The sequence below is a fragment of the Geotrypetes seraphini genome, chromosome 2 (genome assembly GCF_902459505.1).
Source record: "Geotrypetes seraphini chromosome 2, aGeoSer1.1, whole genome shotgun sequence".
Lineage (NCBI taxonomy): Eukaryota > Metazoa > Chordata > Amphibia > Gymnophiona > Dermophiidae > Geotrypetes > Geotrypetes seraphini.
The window spans coordinates 513,429,535-513,444,087 of record NC_047085.1 but is presented as its reverse complement, the minus strand read 5'-3'; the positions used below and the strand labels follow the sequence as shown (position 1 = coordinate 513,444,087).

Genomic DNA, 14,553 nt, shown 5'->3' with positions numbered 1-14,553 from the left:
AGGCGTCGGTATAAGTTAATAAGCTCAAGCAAAGTAGCTGCAGTGCACTTTCTTTTGCCAATGGTATAAGCTATGATTTTGCCCTGGAGGAAGACCTTACCAGCCTCCCAATAATAATGTTAGAAACCTCCCCATTATCATTATAAGTGGCATATTCTTTCCATGCAGCTGGCAGGTATTTCTTAAACTCCTCATCAAGAAACAGAGTGGGGTTCAGCCTCCACACCCGCTCCATTGATTCCCTCTGCCATTGTAACTGGACCATAACCACCGAGTGATCAGCAAATGTAACATTCAGGAAGCTGCTCAGCGCTGAGCAATAGCACCAAAGCACGCTCCTGCTCGGACCGCTCAGCGGCTAAGAAGGTACTCGGCAGCGACCGACCTTGGGTTAGCAGCGGGTCAAGACTGCGGAAAGCTCGCTCCTGCCCGTTACACCTCTGGACTACCAGGGATTCCAGTGGCAGAGGAGATACAATAGACAGGGCAGGGAGAGGGGACAGGGTGGAAAGCCTCGTGCTCCAGGGTGTGGGATTTCTGGTACAGTGCCAGAAATTTTTCTTTAATGGCAAAGTTTAGTATCCGTGCAATGACCGGTCTTGGATGATTCATGCCCTATCTCTTCGGGCCTATCCTGTGGACACTCTCCACCGTAAAGTACGTGTCTAGCCCTAATTGTTCCAGGAGCCATGTCTCCACAAGAGGTCACAAGGCTGCATCTGAGACATTCTCAGGAACCCCCACAATTTGTAGGTTGTTGTGCCAACCCCTGTTTTTTCTGATCCTCTAGCTTATTTTGGAGTTGTTAGCATTTGGTCTCCAACTCCCTGATTTGCACCACCATCACTTCTGTGGTATACTCCTGAGTAGACCCGCAACTCTCCACTTGTTGAATACACTGGGAATGGCTTTCCAACTGTCTCTTATCATCCAAGCTCATGAGGAAACCTCGTTCCACCCAGAAGGGTAGTTCTCCCTTAGCTGTAGACTTAGGAAAGTACTCCTCTGAGAAAATGACTAAATTGGAGTCTTCTTTTCCCCTAATTCAGCTGTATTTCCATGTTGTTTTGTGTGCAAATACATTTTGCTCTCAATGGTCACAATTTAACATGCCCACCCTCCAAGCTCTCCAGAAGATTATCTCTAAACTAAACTAAACTAAACCTTAAGTTTGTATACCTCATCATCTCCACAAAAGTAGAGCTCGGCACGGTTTACAGGAATTGATATAGAAAGGAACTCCAAAGAAAAGTATAAGAACTTGGTACAGAGAAGTTTAGAGAGACTTAGTGTATCGAAGATGGAGAGGTCGTTACATTTTAGAGAAAAACCATGTTTTTAAATGTTTTCGGAAGAGTTGGAGGGAGGTTAGACTCCGAAGCGGGATAGTAAAGCTGTTCCAGAGTTCGGTGATCCTGAAGAAGAGGGATGTCCCTAATTCTCCTGCATGGGATATGCCTTTTAAAGAGGGGAAGGATAGTTTGAATTTTTGAGTAGATCTGGTGGTGTTGGGATTCGAGGAGTTCCATGATAGTGGAAAAAGGGGAGGAAGGATGCCGTGTAGAGACTTGAAGGTTAGGCAGGCGCATTTGTAGTGAACTCTAAGGATTATTGGGAGCCAGTGAAGTTTAAACAGAAGCGGGGAAACGTGGTCGAATTTGCTTTTTGCAAAGATTAGTTTAGCCACAGTTTTCTGAATCCGCTGGAGTCTAAGAAGGCTTTTCTTTGTTAGGCTTAGGTAGATGGAGTTACAGTAATCCAGTCTGGAAAGAATGATGGATTGAACGAGGACAGCAAAGTGTTTTTGATGGAAACAGGATCTCACTTTCCTTAACATGTGAAGATTGAAAAAGCATTTTTTTTACTAGGGAGTTAAGGTGGTCGTTAAAGGACAGTGTAGAATCAATGATGATGCCCAGAACTTTGCTTGAGTGTTCAAGCTGCCCCTTCAAGATTAGATCCTGTTCCTCCTGTCTGGCTGAAAGTGTCATCTTTAGGCCTTTCCCAAGAGTTTTTCAATTGGTCTCTTCATGCCTGATACTTGGAATTCTGCAGCAGTTCGACCCATCTGTAAGAAAGATGCTCTGGAGAAATCTACTAGAAAGTAACAGCTCCTAGTTTTCACTATCCTATTTCCAGCTTAAATAACAGAAAAGCCGGTTTATCAACAACTCCTTGATCATGCAGAGGCTATCTACACCCTTCATCCTGGATCTGACAGTGGCCTTTGATAACATAAGAACATAAGAATTGCAGCTGCTAGGTCAGACCAGTGGTCCATCGTGCCCAGCAGTCCGCTCCCACGGTGGCCCCCAGGTCAAAGACCAGCGCCCTAACCGAGACCAGCCCTACCTAGCTTACATCTTCAAAAATTATCTTCTACTGGGCTATCAAATATTGTTCTAAACTGGTTTACTTAATTTCTTCAGCATCAGTCATTCAAAGGATATGAAGATGGTGAAGCACCTCCTTAGCCCTACAAGGGTCTACTTTAGCTCCCTTACTATTTAATATCTTTCTTAGTCCCTTAGCTACACTCATTCAAGCCTTCAGTATCTATTCGGATGGCATTCTGCTACAACAGTGGTTCCCAAACCTGTCCTGAGGGACCCCCAGCCAGTCAGGTTTTCCAGATATCCCTAATGAATATGCATGAGAGAGATTTGCATATAATGGAAGTGACAGGTATGCAAATCTCTCTCATGCGTATTCATTAGGGATATCTGGAAAACCTGACTGGCTGGGGGTCCCCCAGGACAGGTTTGGGAACCACTGTGCTACAATATCACTGTGATCCAGTAGCTCCTAATCTAATTACTTTGCAACACTGCACAGATGCCAAAGTCCGCTAGCTCCGAGCTAAACATTTGCTTTGAAACCATGAAAAAACAGTAACATATTGGATCTCGAATCAAATTCTACTCCCGTCTGTAGTTCCCACCCTTTTTGGTTCCTGCTCCCCCCAGCAGTTATTCACGTCTAACCTTTCCAGAACACATTTCCTCTGTACTGCAGCCGGGCTTTCTTGTTTTAAGTCAACTTCACTGTGTCCTTCCTTTTCTTGCTACAGAGAACTGGCATGCGTTATACCATATCTTAGAAGCATCTCACTTACCATATTTTTCGCTCCATAAGACTCACCTCACAATAAGACCAAATTGTATATTTATTCCAGGCTCTGCACCCAGCCCCCTTCCCTCCCTGCCCTACCAGGCTATATAGCCAGCCCCTCTCCCTGCCCCCTTCCCGCCCTGCACCCCTTCTTGTGGTCTAGTGGTAGGCCAGGGCAGGCCTAAGTGGTAGGCAGACCCCACACCCACCCCATGAGTCACCAATTGGTTACCACAGCTTCAGTGATAAAGGAGGGGGAAAAAAGAGCCTAGACAAATATTGACTGGGTTAAAAACCTGTCCCCATCCCAAAAGACCATCACCAGCGTCCTACTCTGAACACTAGTTTGACACAATACCGTAGTTTGTTGTCATTGTTGCTGGAATAATAACAGGAACGAGTCCAACCCCCAAGGTCCGGAATACAGACAAGCGACACTAAACCAGCAGCCAGCGCAGACGCTCCCTCATGCTCGCATCCTCTCATTGGCTGAGCTGCATGGGAATTGCAACATTCACACGGGAGGGAGGCAGCTGAGAGAGCACGCACACTCATCCATTGTAACTAGAAAGCGAGAGGTGGTGGCGTTGACATGTTTGGGTTATGCACGTATGCACGCTCGCATCCTACACCGCTGCCTCCTTCCCCACAGGCTGCGGAAACAGAGAAACGCTTCCTTCCTGCTTATTGGTGCTTAGGAATGTAGAGAGACACAAACGACTCTTTGCTGCTTACCACTGGCGAGTGTGCGCGTGTAGGGGCAGGAAAGTGTTTGGACGCGTCAGGAGGGGAAGGCAGTTTGAAAGCAACTCTTTATTCCAGTTAAGCAGCTGTCGGGGGGAGAGTGTCGGGCTAGCTCCCGTGTTCCTCAATCAAAGCACATGGCATTAAAAAATATGTTTACTGCACACTATTTTCGGGGGGGTACAGAGGACTCCTCTTTGATAATAATAGAAAAAGATGTTTAATAATTCATTACTCAAGCAAAGCACATGAAATATATATTTCCAAATGGTTAAGAAAATTAAACGAGATACCCTACTCAAAATAGCTGTGGTTCAAGCAAGTAGACATGTCTGATGCACAATCTTGACATCATTGTGACATCATTAATATGCACCTAGATGGCAGGGATTCCAGCGATGTGAGATGATACCTTGGGAGATCATAGCCAACTCAGTGTAAAAATAAGTTTCCCTCTGGACCTGGAAAGGGCAGAGTGCAAATGTAAATGGCAAAGTCCACAATCCATACTCTTTTATGAGACCAAAAAGAAGCTGTTAAGGTATTAGGGAGGGGTTGTGTGGATTTGAACCCAAGACCTGTAGAAGATAGAAGAAGTGCCTTTAATCACAGAGCCACAGGCGCTTCCTTTTAGTTAGGGGTTCCTATTTTTTTTTGTGTGACAATCTGCCATCTAGGCGCATATTGATGATGTCACAATGATGTCAAGATTGTGCATCAGACAGGTCCACTTGCTCTGTACCACAGCTACCTGTAACCCTGAGCTCCCTGGGGAAAACGGGATAGAAAATGAAACAAATAAATAAATTAAATAAATGAATATTGGGAGTAGGGTATCTCTTTTTATTTTCTTAACCTTTTGGAAATGAGGGTTAATTTGCTGGGGCAGAGAATTCTACCCCGGCTGGTGCCGTATAAAGGAAAGCGGATTCTCTAGTGCTTTGCTTTCTTTTGACTTTAATTATCAACCTTTTTACCCCATAAATAAAAGCCCCGTTCACCTATATGCGGACGCCACCGGCACGCCTAAGAAACGCCTAAGATGTGCCCACCTAACTCACGTCTAACTAGTGCCCAACTCACGCTCAAAAGTAGACCTGCTTTTGCAATGCCTACATTTTAGGCGTTGGGTAGAGGTGTTAAAGCTGGACGTCTCTATCGAAGCCACTCCCAAGCAGCTTTTTCCGACGGTCGGCCACGAGATTGTGAACGTCTATTTTGTGAATCGCGCACAGTCTTTGGACATCCCCAACCCGGCCCCCTCATGAGGCCTTCCCCCTTTTTCCCCACTTTCCTCATCCTCTGTCTAATTCAAATAAAGCTGATAAATAATTGAAATTCTGTTACTCTGTAATTCTAATAACAAATCTGTAATTCTGACAAATAATTGTAAATCTGCCTGTCTATGCAGACCCTAATCTAACTCGATGTAAACCGCCTTGAACTCGCATGGGTATGGCGGTATATAAGAATAAACTATTATTATTATTATTATTAACTTTCAATTATTGCTTGATAAAGTTGTTAATTGGGCTTATTATCCAATTTATTTGGACGCCTAAGTTGTTGGACATCCATATTGCCGATGCCTATCTCTAGACGTCTCTAGACAAAAATTTTCCTGGCTAGCCCAAACGAAATAATCACCACAACAGTAATACAAATAAACGATCACGACCACCTAATATTAAAAGCTATAAGAATATTAGGAGTTATTCTAGATACCAAATGAACTATGACCGATCACATAAACTTGGTGACAAAAAAATGCTTCTCCACTCTTTGGAAACTGAAAACCATAAAAAAATATTTCGACCCACTATCCTTCAGATTACTGGTTCAGTCGCTAGTTCTATCCACCCTGGACTATTGTAACATCATCTACTTGGGGATACCTAAAAAAACTGCGAATAATTCAAAACACGGCCGTCCGCTTAATATTCGGTCCCTTTTACAAACGGCTGCACTGGTTACAAATCGAAGAAAGAATTCTATTCAAGTTCTCCTGCTTTTGCTATAAATTAATCTGTGGAATGGCCCCCAATTACCTCCTACCTCACTTTGAATTCTATTCCCTCAATAGATCTACCAGAAACCACAACCTGTTTGCATACCCGAAAATCGCTGGCTGCAGATATCGAACCTTTCTGGACAGAACTTTCAAGTTTCAAGCTGGTAGACAGCAATCATGGCTAGGCTATCTCATCGATACCGCTAGGTTGACCTACAGCATCTTCCGGAAAGAACTAAAGACCACTTTGTTTAAGAAATTCTTGTCCAAGCCAGACACTCTCCCGCGAACATAACTTCCACACCTTATCCTGAATTTCTTCCTCACACTAGGTATCCACATTCCCTGTCTGCTAAAATTCCCTCTTCATAATTGTATCCTGATATTCGCTGGTGTCAGACTATTTTCAATTGTAAGATGTAAAATAATTATTTATTCATTACTGTTGGAATATTCATATCTATCTCTATCTCTACCTCTGTCTTTATATTTTTATCTTTACCTTTCATAAATTGTTTCTTCAGGTACTTTAGTTAGATTGTGAGCCTTTCCAAGTATCTATCTTATTTATTTTTATCTATTGTATCTTTTAATGCATCATTTTGTAAACCGCTTAGAAACCTCACGGTTATTAGCGGTATATAAGAATTAAATTAAATTAAATTTACAGAATTTGCCCCTTTTTTATAAGAATAGAACTTATTCCCAAATTGTTCGCACTCTTGGTGATTTTGCTCCTGAAAAGAAAATGATGAAGAGCTAAAATGAAACAAGACAAAATATATGGGCCGCCCATCCCTAGGAATTAATGCTTTCCTATATTCAACTCCACGTAAAAGGTTTCCCTTCTGCAAGCGTTCTCTGCTGTATTTCAGCTTCACCTTTCGTTTGGAGCCTTTTCTACACTGACAACACAAAAAGGGTCTCACCTTGGGGTGGATTCTCTTGGGCAACAAGAAATGATAGATCTTACCAAGGCTTGTTCCAGCGGTGTCACATAGAATGGATTTCTTCCCTTTTCTCTCTCCCTCATGGAGTTGAAAAGCCATTTGGTCGCTGTTTTTATTTCGTAAGGGTCTCTCTTCTCTCGGGTGTCTCTGGTGCTCAGGGATGTTTGTGAGTTCCCTGTCACTTTTCTTACCCTCAGTGACTGCATCCAGGGAGTCTCTTGCAGGGTCTCTCTGCTTCTTCTCTGATTCCGCCATTTGGTCGCTGTTTTTACTTTGTAAGGGTCTCTCTTTTCTCGGGTGTCTCTGGAGCTCAAGGATGTTTGTGAGTTCCCCGTCACTTTTCTCACCCTCAGTGACTGCATCCAGAGAGTCTCTTGCAGGGTCTCTCAGCTTCTTCTCCGATTCCGCCATTTGGTCGCTGTTTTTACTTCGGAAGGGTCTCTCTTCTCTCGGGTGTCTCTGGAGCTCAGGGATGTTTATGAGTTTCCTGTCACTTTTTTGTTGATAATTCCTTGAGTCTCGACTTTCAATCATCTGGGAAATATTCTCACTGACGTTTCCTGATTGTCTTGGAATGGGTTCAATTTCTAGAAGCCAGTTTTCTTGATTCTCCTCCCTCTTCATCTCCTGCATTGCCTCAGTATCTGCTGGATAGAAACAAAAGACGGTAATCCTGTAACTATGGAGTGCTACTAACGATCAAGATGGAAAAATTATGTTCTTACCTGTTAATTTTCTTTCCCTTAGATGCAGCAGATGAATCCAGAGACCAATGGGATAGCTCACATCTACCAGCAGGCGGAGATAGAGAAACTGATTAACAGGTGGTCCTATTGGCTGGCACTCCTCCTGTTTATCTAGTATAGCTCCTTGCCCATGCATCCGTAACCATCAATAGGCATAGCATGTAAAAAACTTCTTTCCCATAACAAATCTCAAAATGCAATAATACAGAAAACAACCTGCCATAATAACAAACTGCGAAAGTTGCAAAAGAAAAAACCGAGAGACAATATCCAGAAAGGGTGGGGCTCTGGATTCATCTGCTGCGTCTAAGGGAAAGAAAATTAACAGGTAAGAACATAATTTTTTCTTCCCTAGCAACAGCAGCAGATGAATCCAGAGACCAATGGGATGCAGCAAAGCAATCCTCAATCTGGGTGGGAAGCAAACGCTGCCTCCGCAACAACCGAAGCACAAAACGCCCCTACCACATGCGCCCCCACATCCAAGTAGAAATGCGGAGAGAAAGCACTCTCGGAAGACCAATTAGCCGCGAGACAAATCTCCTCCAAGGAAAAAACCTCTGGGCCGAGCCCAAGAAGTAGCCATCGCTCCGGCGGTATGGTCATAAAGTTCTTTCGCCAACCGCTTCCCTGCCAGCAAGCAAGCATAAAGAATGTCCTCCTGGACCCATTGAGCGATGGAGGCTTCGGACGCCGCCATATGTTTGCGGCGTCCTTTGAAGAATACAAAAAGGAGATATAAACAACTAAAAGTCATTAGAAACTGAGCTCGCGGAGAACGCTACGTACATATCAAAAAATGCAGTGAATAAAAGCACTGCTCCCAATTTCTCCTCTCAGGAAGAAGGAAGGAAAAGCGAGCATGACATAAAAGAAAGGATGACACCCCCCTAGAAAGAAATAGTGGTACCATCCGAACTGATACCCCATATTTCAGAAATCAGAAATAGGAATCCCTGTTAAACAAGGCCTGCAACATAGAAAACTGCAGAGCTGAAGCCATGGCCACAAGAAACTCCATGTTCAACGGCACAGCCCTTTAGAGTCCCAAAAGACAAGGATGAAATGAAGCCTTCGGTAAACTGAGAAGAAGTACGTGAAGATTGTACTCCAAACCGGGCTTTCTAAGAGACGCATGAATATACCGCACTCTGTTTAGGAACTGAACTACATGAAGCTGAGAAGTAAGCGAAGAGCAATATACCTAGCCCTTGTAACAAGCCAAGAATGGCACTAGAAGCTGAAGGGAATTGAAAGCTAAACCCTCGGCAATACACTTGTGCCAAAAAAGGAACTCTGGAGTGTTTCAAACGTTAAGAAGCACCCAAGATGGGAAAAACCTCCAAAAGGAAGCAGAAGCCACAGGAGAAGACATCCGTAGCACCTGGATAAGAGAAGAAACAACCTGCTTCGCATAACCCTTACACGTCAACCAAGATTTTTCAAAAAACTAGGTCGTAATACTAAAGTAGTACAAATATCCATGTTGATCGGACCCTAGGCGAGCAAAGCCGGAGATACCAGGAAACTTCTTAGTCCGGCTGTCGAAAGACTCCTCAAATCCGCATAGTAAGGATGACGCCGCCAATCCAGAGATTCTACAAATACTGTGCCTGGAAAGCGAGCTCGAGATGGCAAATCCAAGCCATCATCAGCCAGCGGAAAACACTGAAAAAAAAGAAGGCAGAGGCGAGAAAGGAGCCATGCAGCTACCCCCTCTAACTCTCACTTCCTGGGCCCGCCGAAGAAGCTAGGAAGCTTAGAATTGAGAGAGGAGGCCATGAGGTCTAGGTCAAGGAGATCTCACGTCCATAAAAAGAGCTAGAACGCCTGAGCCACAAATCTCAATATCCAGGATGCAGAAGATTACACTATTACTAACATGCACACTTTCCAGAGCGTACACAGCGCTGTACACTGTAACATATAAGAAATGGGCCATGCTCAGATTCCGCGGAGAGAAAGTCTATCCAAACTCTTATCCTGATCCATAAAAGGATCTGCCAACAGAAGACGAAGATGAGAGTCCACCCATTGAAGCAGACCAACTTCACCTGCCAACTGAGTACAACACCTACTGCCCAAGCTGTAGAGAAATACCCCCATCATAATACTGGCCAAAAGGACCCTCAGCGGCAATCCGGAAGAATGATCTGAAGCTCCAGAAAGATAGCCTGACCCTGCTCAAGAGTAGAAGAATGAACAAGTACTGAGTCGCCTCTGAAGACCAGACTCCTGAAGCTGAGGATGGAAGCCACCGAGCTCCCCAACCCGACAGCCCGGGATGGTCGGTGGTCATGAGCTAGTCCAGCAAAGACCGAGGCATACCTTGAAAAGAGAAATCGCGCTGAGCCACCAAATCGTACAGAGCGATGCAGGAGGAGCATACCAAATAATTGGAGCCCTGAGATACCGGGAAACACCAGAATAAAAGCGACTGCTGTAGCGTAAGAAGGGGAAAGCAAGCCGAAGTTCCCAGTGGAGTCAGCAATATGGATCACAGAAACTGTACAGAATCCCATACTCTTGGTCATGGTAAGCGAAGAAGAATACCAATCTGAGACCGAGACCTCAAGCCCAAGTCTCCAGAAAGAAACACATGTCTCTCCTATATGAATAAAAACATTACCCCGATATACCTATAAATAGTACAGGAGAAAAGAGCGCTGTGCAAATTCGAAGATGCACGTGTAAAGAACTGAGGAAAAAATACCACCCTTTTCGTGTCAGTCAAATGGCCCGACTGGAAGTCGTCCGAATCAAGCAGGCAGTCAAGAAGAAATTAGAGGAATCGCCTGGTAGCGCCAAAACGGTACCACCGCCCACATCACCTAAAACGTTCGTGAAGCCTTGGGTAGGCTTTGGCATGTGCCTAAACCGAAAGCGCCGCTCCAAGAGAGGCAGGCAAACCAAGTGCCGATTCGGAGTCCATAGAGAAAATGTAAATATACTACCATGTTGTCTGCAGAAATGTGTAACCCCGAGAAACTAATTCAGCAGAATGGGATCCAGCCTGCCCAATGCCCCCGTGTCGGGCACCATGCAGTAAGTGGAACAACGTCCCTTAGTTCCCGAAGCACTACAAGAACTGTCCTGAGCACTAGTAACACTGAAAAGGGAAACACAAAACATAGAGACTCCAAGAACGAACTGGAAACCTGAGGAGGATGCAAAGATGCAAGCATCCTGAAAAATCTTCACAGCCCCCTGACCTGACATTATAGTGTCTTCTCCCTCATGAGAAAGCCTGAAGAGTCATTGGAAGAAGTCAAGATCCCCTCAGAATGACGTGCAGAAGGTCAGGGAATGGCAGGATGAGACTGTAGGATCTGCAAGAAGATTCTCCTAGGAAAATTCAAGTTTCACAATGTAAAGAGGAATGTACTGGAACCATGAAAACAGTACTAAACCCATGCAACATGAGCGAAATACGTATGTCCTTTAAAGTGAATACATACTACACTCATCAAGATGCTGCATCTACCGCTCCGTGGAAAACAACAGCATCCTTACAGGTATCAGACAAAGCTCACATCGCTAATGAGAGCTTCAGGGATGAGGCTAACAGCCACATAGTGCGTGATCCTCCGCGGGTTTGATAGAATAGGTAACTGGCTCCTGGTTAAAAGGAGCTGTACAGCCCTTCCTGTCTGGTCGGGGGGCCCGTCTAGCATGTGCCATGAGAAAATGGCGACAGGAGAAACCAGCGTGATAAGCATGGAAATCTGAAGTCCAGGTCCCCTCAGAAATAAAGAAAGAGAGTCCTGGCCGCAGGAAGATGCGCAGTGTCATTATGCCCATAGAGACAGCCCGAACTTGGAAACTGTTTGTACTACCTTTAGGCATATATATCCTGTGCCACTACTAGACACATGCAGCTCAGCACAAAGGCCCAAATAAGGACAGTTACCAACAGACAAAGGCTCAATCTGCAGGGACCCCAAGAGAGACAATGAGATACCTGTGTGAAATACAGGGCACTATCTTACTGCTGATTTCACCGTGCCATTAGTTGCCATATGTCGCCCCAGTCCGGAGACAAACCGAGACTGGGTGACCTAACACAGGGCAGAGTCTCTCTGGTAAACCCCTTGAGTGCTAACCCCAGAGTCCGATTAAACAAGAGCTTCCTTCAAGGGAGTACAGCAGGAACACAGACATAGACATATAAAGCTGCCCAAGCTTGTCCCAAAGCTGGTGACACACATACAACTTGTCTGAACCGGAAAGGAGAGAAGCCCCGGCATACCCTGACCAAAGTCAGCTGGAAACAAACTACCGGAACGCTGCAGCTCTCCTGCCATCGCCGGAGACCCAAGCGCACGCCGGATTCTCACTGACACGTGGCCGCTGCATCAATGCTCCTAGAAACATAGTTGGATTCAAGTCCCGCAAAATTTACCCTGCCGCGGCTTGCATAGAAATAAAATCAGACTCAGGGAATAACCAGAAGAACGGCCCACAGCGCCGGAAAAAACATGTCCCATCTCATGCTGCTATAAACCGGCACCTGCACAATCAGCTGCACATGGCCGTGACAAACACCGATGAAAGAGAGCCTCAGAATAAACAGGACTACTGCTGCACTGAAACCCAACAATGAGAACAAGTGCGAGCAAGAAATCGCACCGCTACTGCCACGCTGTAACCAACAAGGAAACCAAGCGCGTGCATGCAAAGGGCGGGAAGTCCCGGCTCCCTCCAAGGATTTCTAGTCATAAAACTTAGCCACAATAAAATATCCATGCCTTAAATGTACGATGACCGAACCCACAGTACTAAGACTCCCAAACAGAACCTGAAGTTCAAACAACTGTAAAAGCCAGACATACTCACAGCTTGTTGTTAGGGCCGGTTGAAGCCAGTTTGCAGCAAAAGCATGGCATAATGTAGCAACTGTGGTCTCTTTTTTTTTTTTTTTTTACAGAGAAGGGAAAGAAGAAAAAAATTGAGACCCAGTCAGACCCTCTATCACTGGAGGGAGGGTGAGGCAGGGACCTGGGGGGGGGCCCAGGTGTAACCCCTAAAGCCGGCACCGTTCAGCCGGACACCCCTGTCTCACTGAAGAGAAAATCTCAACAGGAGAAATAGCATTGCCAGCTCACTGAAGAGAAACCTCAACAGGAGAAACAGAATGGCAGTCTCACTGAAGAGAAACCTCAACAGGAGAAACAGAATGGCAGTCTCACTGAAGAGAAACCTCAACAGGAGAAAATAAAGTTCCAGCCACAGCCAGAATTCAGGAGCTAGTTGAATAGCGACCTTTTCCTGCTGGGAGATAGAGAATACTAGATAAACAGGAGGAGTGCCAGCCAATAGGACCACCTGTTAATCAGTTTCTCTATCTCCGCCTGCTGGTAGATGTGAGCTATCCCATTGGTCTCTGGATTCATCTGCTGCTGTTGCTAGGGAAACAAAGTTTTCCGGACTCACATCACTACATGGAATTTCTGATGTTAAGAAAACTCTACGAATTAGCAAATAAGTCTTCAAACCTTTCTCTTTTTCTTAAAAGAAGATATGAAACTAATTTTCCAACTAGTAATAAACCCAAAGGGAAAAATAACAATTAAAGAAAAGGTATAACAGCAACAAATGCAGCCCACAAAGACATGAAAACAGGAACTCCCCCACCCACAACTACATTCAAAGTCTTGTTCCCACCTCCAACCACCTCCGATCGCATGTTCCCTCTCTCACGGAAAATTCTAGAGCTGCCTCGGATCCAAAAATACATAAACTTTTTGTTTTAAAAGCAAGTCCAACAAGAGAACTCCAGAAAGAAGATGCTCCCAAAGAAAGAGCAAGAAAAGATTTAAACTGAAGCATGTCATTGCCAGTCTGGGGTTTTAAAATCATTTTCTAATATTTAGTTATTAATTATACTCATCTGTATTCGTATAAAATGACAATTATCCAGCTCTATTTACTTCTTCGTTTTCTATCCTGCTATTCCCAATGAGCTCATAACAGGTTACAGATTAACATGCATAATATACAGTCATATACTCTGAAATACCTCCTCTTACTCTGTATTGTAGTTATTATTACTATAGCCCATATCATTCTGTAGATTATTTGTTACTCACCCTTGTCTGAATGTCTAACTTCTCTCTCTCCTGACTCCTGGGGATCCTGGATATGTGTCTCTCCATCTTGTTTAATCCACGAGAACAGATCAGGACTTATCCTTACAGAGCCTGTTTCCAGGAATAAACATGAAAACTCAGTTACCATATTTTTTGCCCTATAAGATGCAACCAACCATAAGACATACCCACCTGGAGAAGAGGATAACCCAAGAAAAAAAATTCCCACCGTCCTGCCCTGTACCCCTCTGGTTGTCTAGTGGTAGGCTGGGACAGGGTCTTATATAACGAAAAACCTGTAGGCAGCGTAGGCACTCCCCCCATAGGCAGCCCCCCCGGTACCTTTTTTTTAAGTCCATTGGGTCCAGCACTGTATCGGCAGGAGCTTTCCTCCTTGCCCGCCTCCCTTGCTGGATGGCTGTTCTCCTGTTCAGGCAGAGCGGAGCAGAAGGCAGGTGCAAAGTTTTCGCTTCCTGCCTGGTCTGGTGCTGCTCTCTGAATGGCTGCCATCAGTTCTCACGGGGGGGGGGGGGGGGGTATTCGCTTCATAAGATGCACCCTTATTCCACCCACTTTTTTTGGGGAAAAAGTACATCTTATGGAGCAAAAAAATACAGTATATTTCCCTTTTATTCAAAGAAAAATATGCAGCAGGAATTCAAAGGATCAGCTATGATGAATTTTATTTATTTATTAGGACAAATCAACTGCCTGTATAAAGAGATTCAGCAGATAAAGCTTGACATACTGTTAGAGCTTAAAATGGCCCCTTTAAGATGCCAGTTAAAAGACTACTTGACAAATGTTTAAAACTTGAAAAAGCAGGTAGAGAGCCTAACTGAGGCATGACCAGCTCCTGCCTACTCACCTCCATATTAGCTATCTCCAAAAGAATGTGTAAG

The 14,553-nt window shown here is 44.7% G+C and overlaps 2 pseudogenes; one reads left to right on the top strand and one right to left on the bottom strand.

Moving 5' to 3' along the window:
* The window catches only part of LOC117355254, a 623,529-nt pseudogene that overhangs the window by 362,945 nt on the left and 246,031 nt on the right, over nt 1-14,553 (top strand).
* LOC117355236 overlaps nt 1-14,553 on the bottom strand; it is a 35,229-nt pseudogene that overhangs the window by 5,546 nt on the left and 15,130 nt on the right.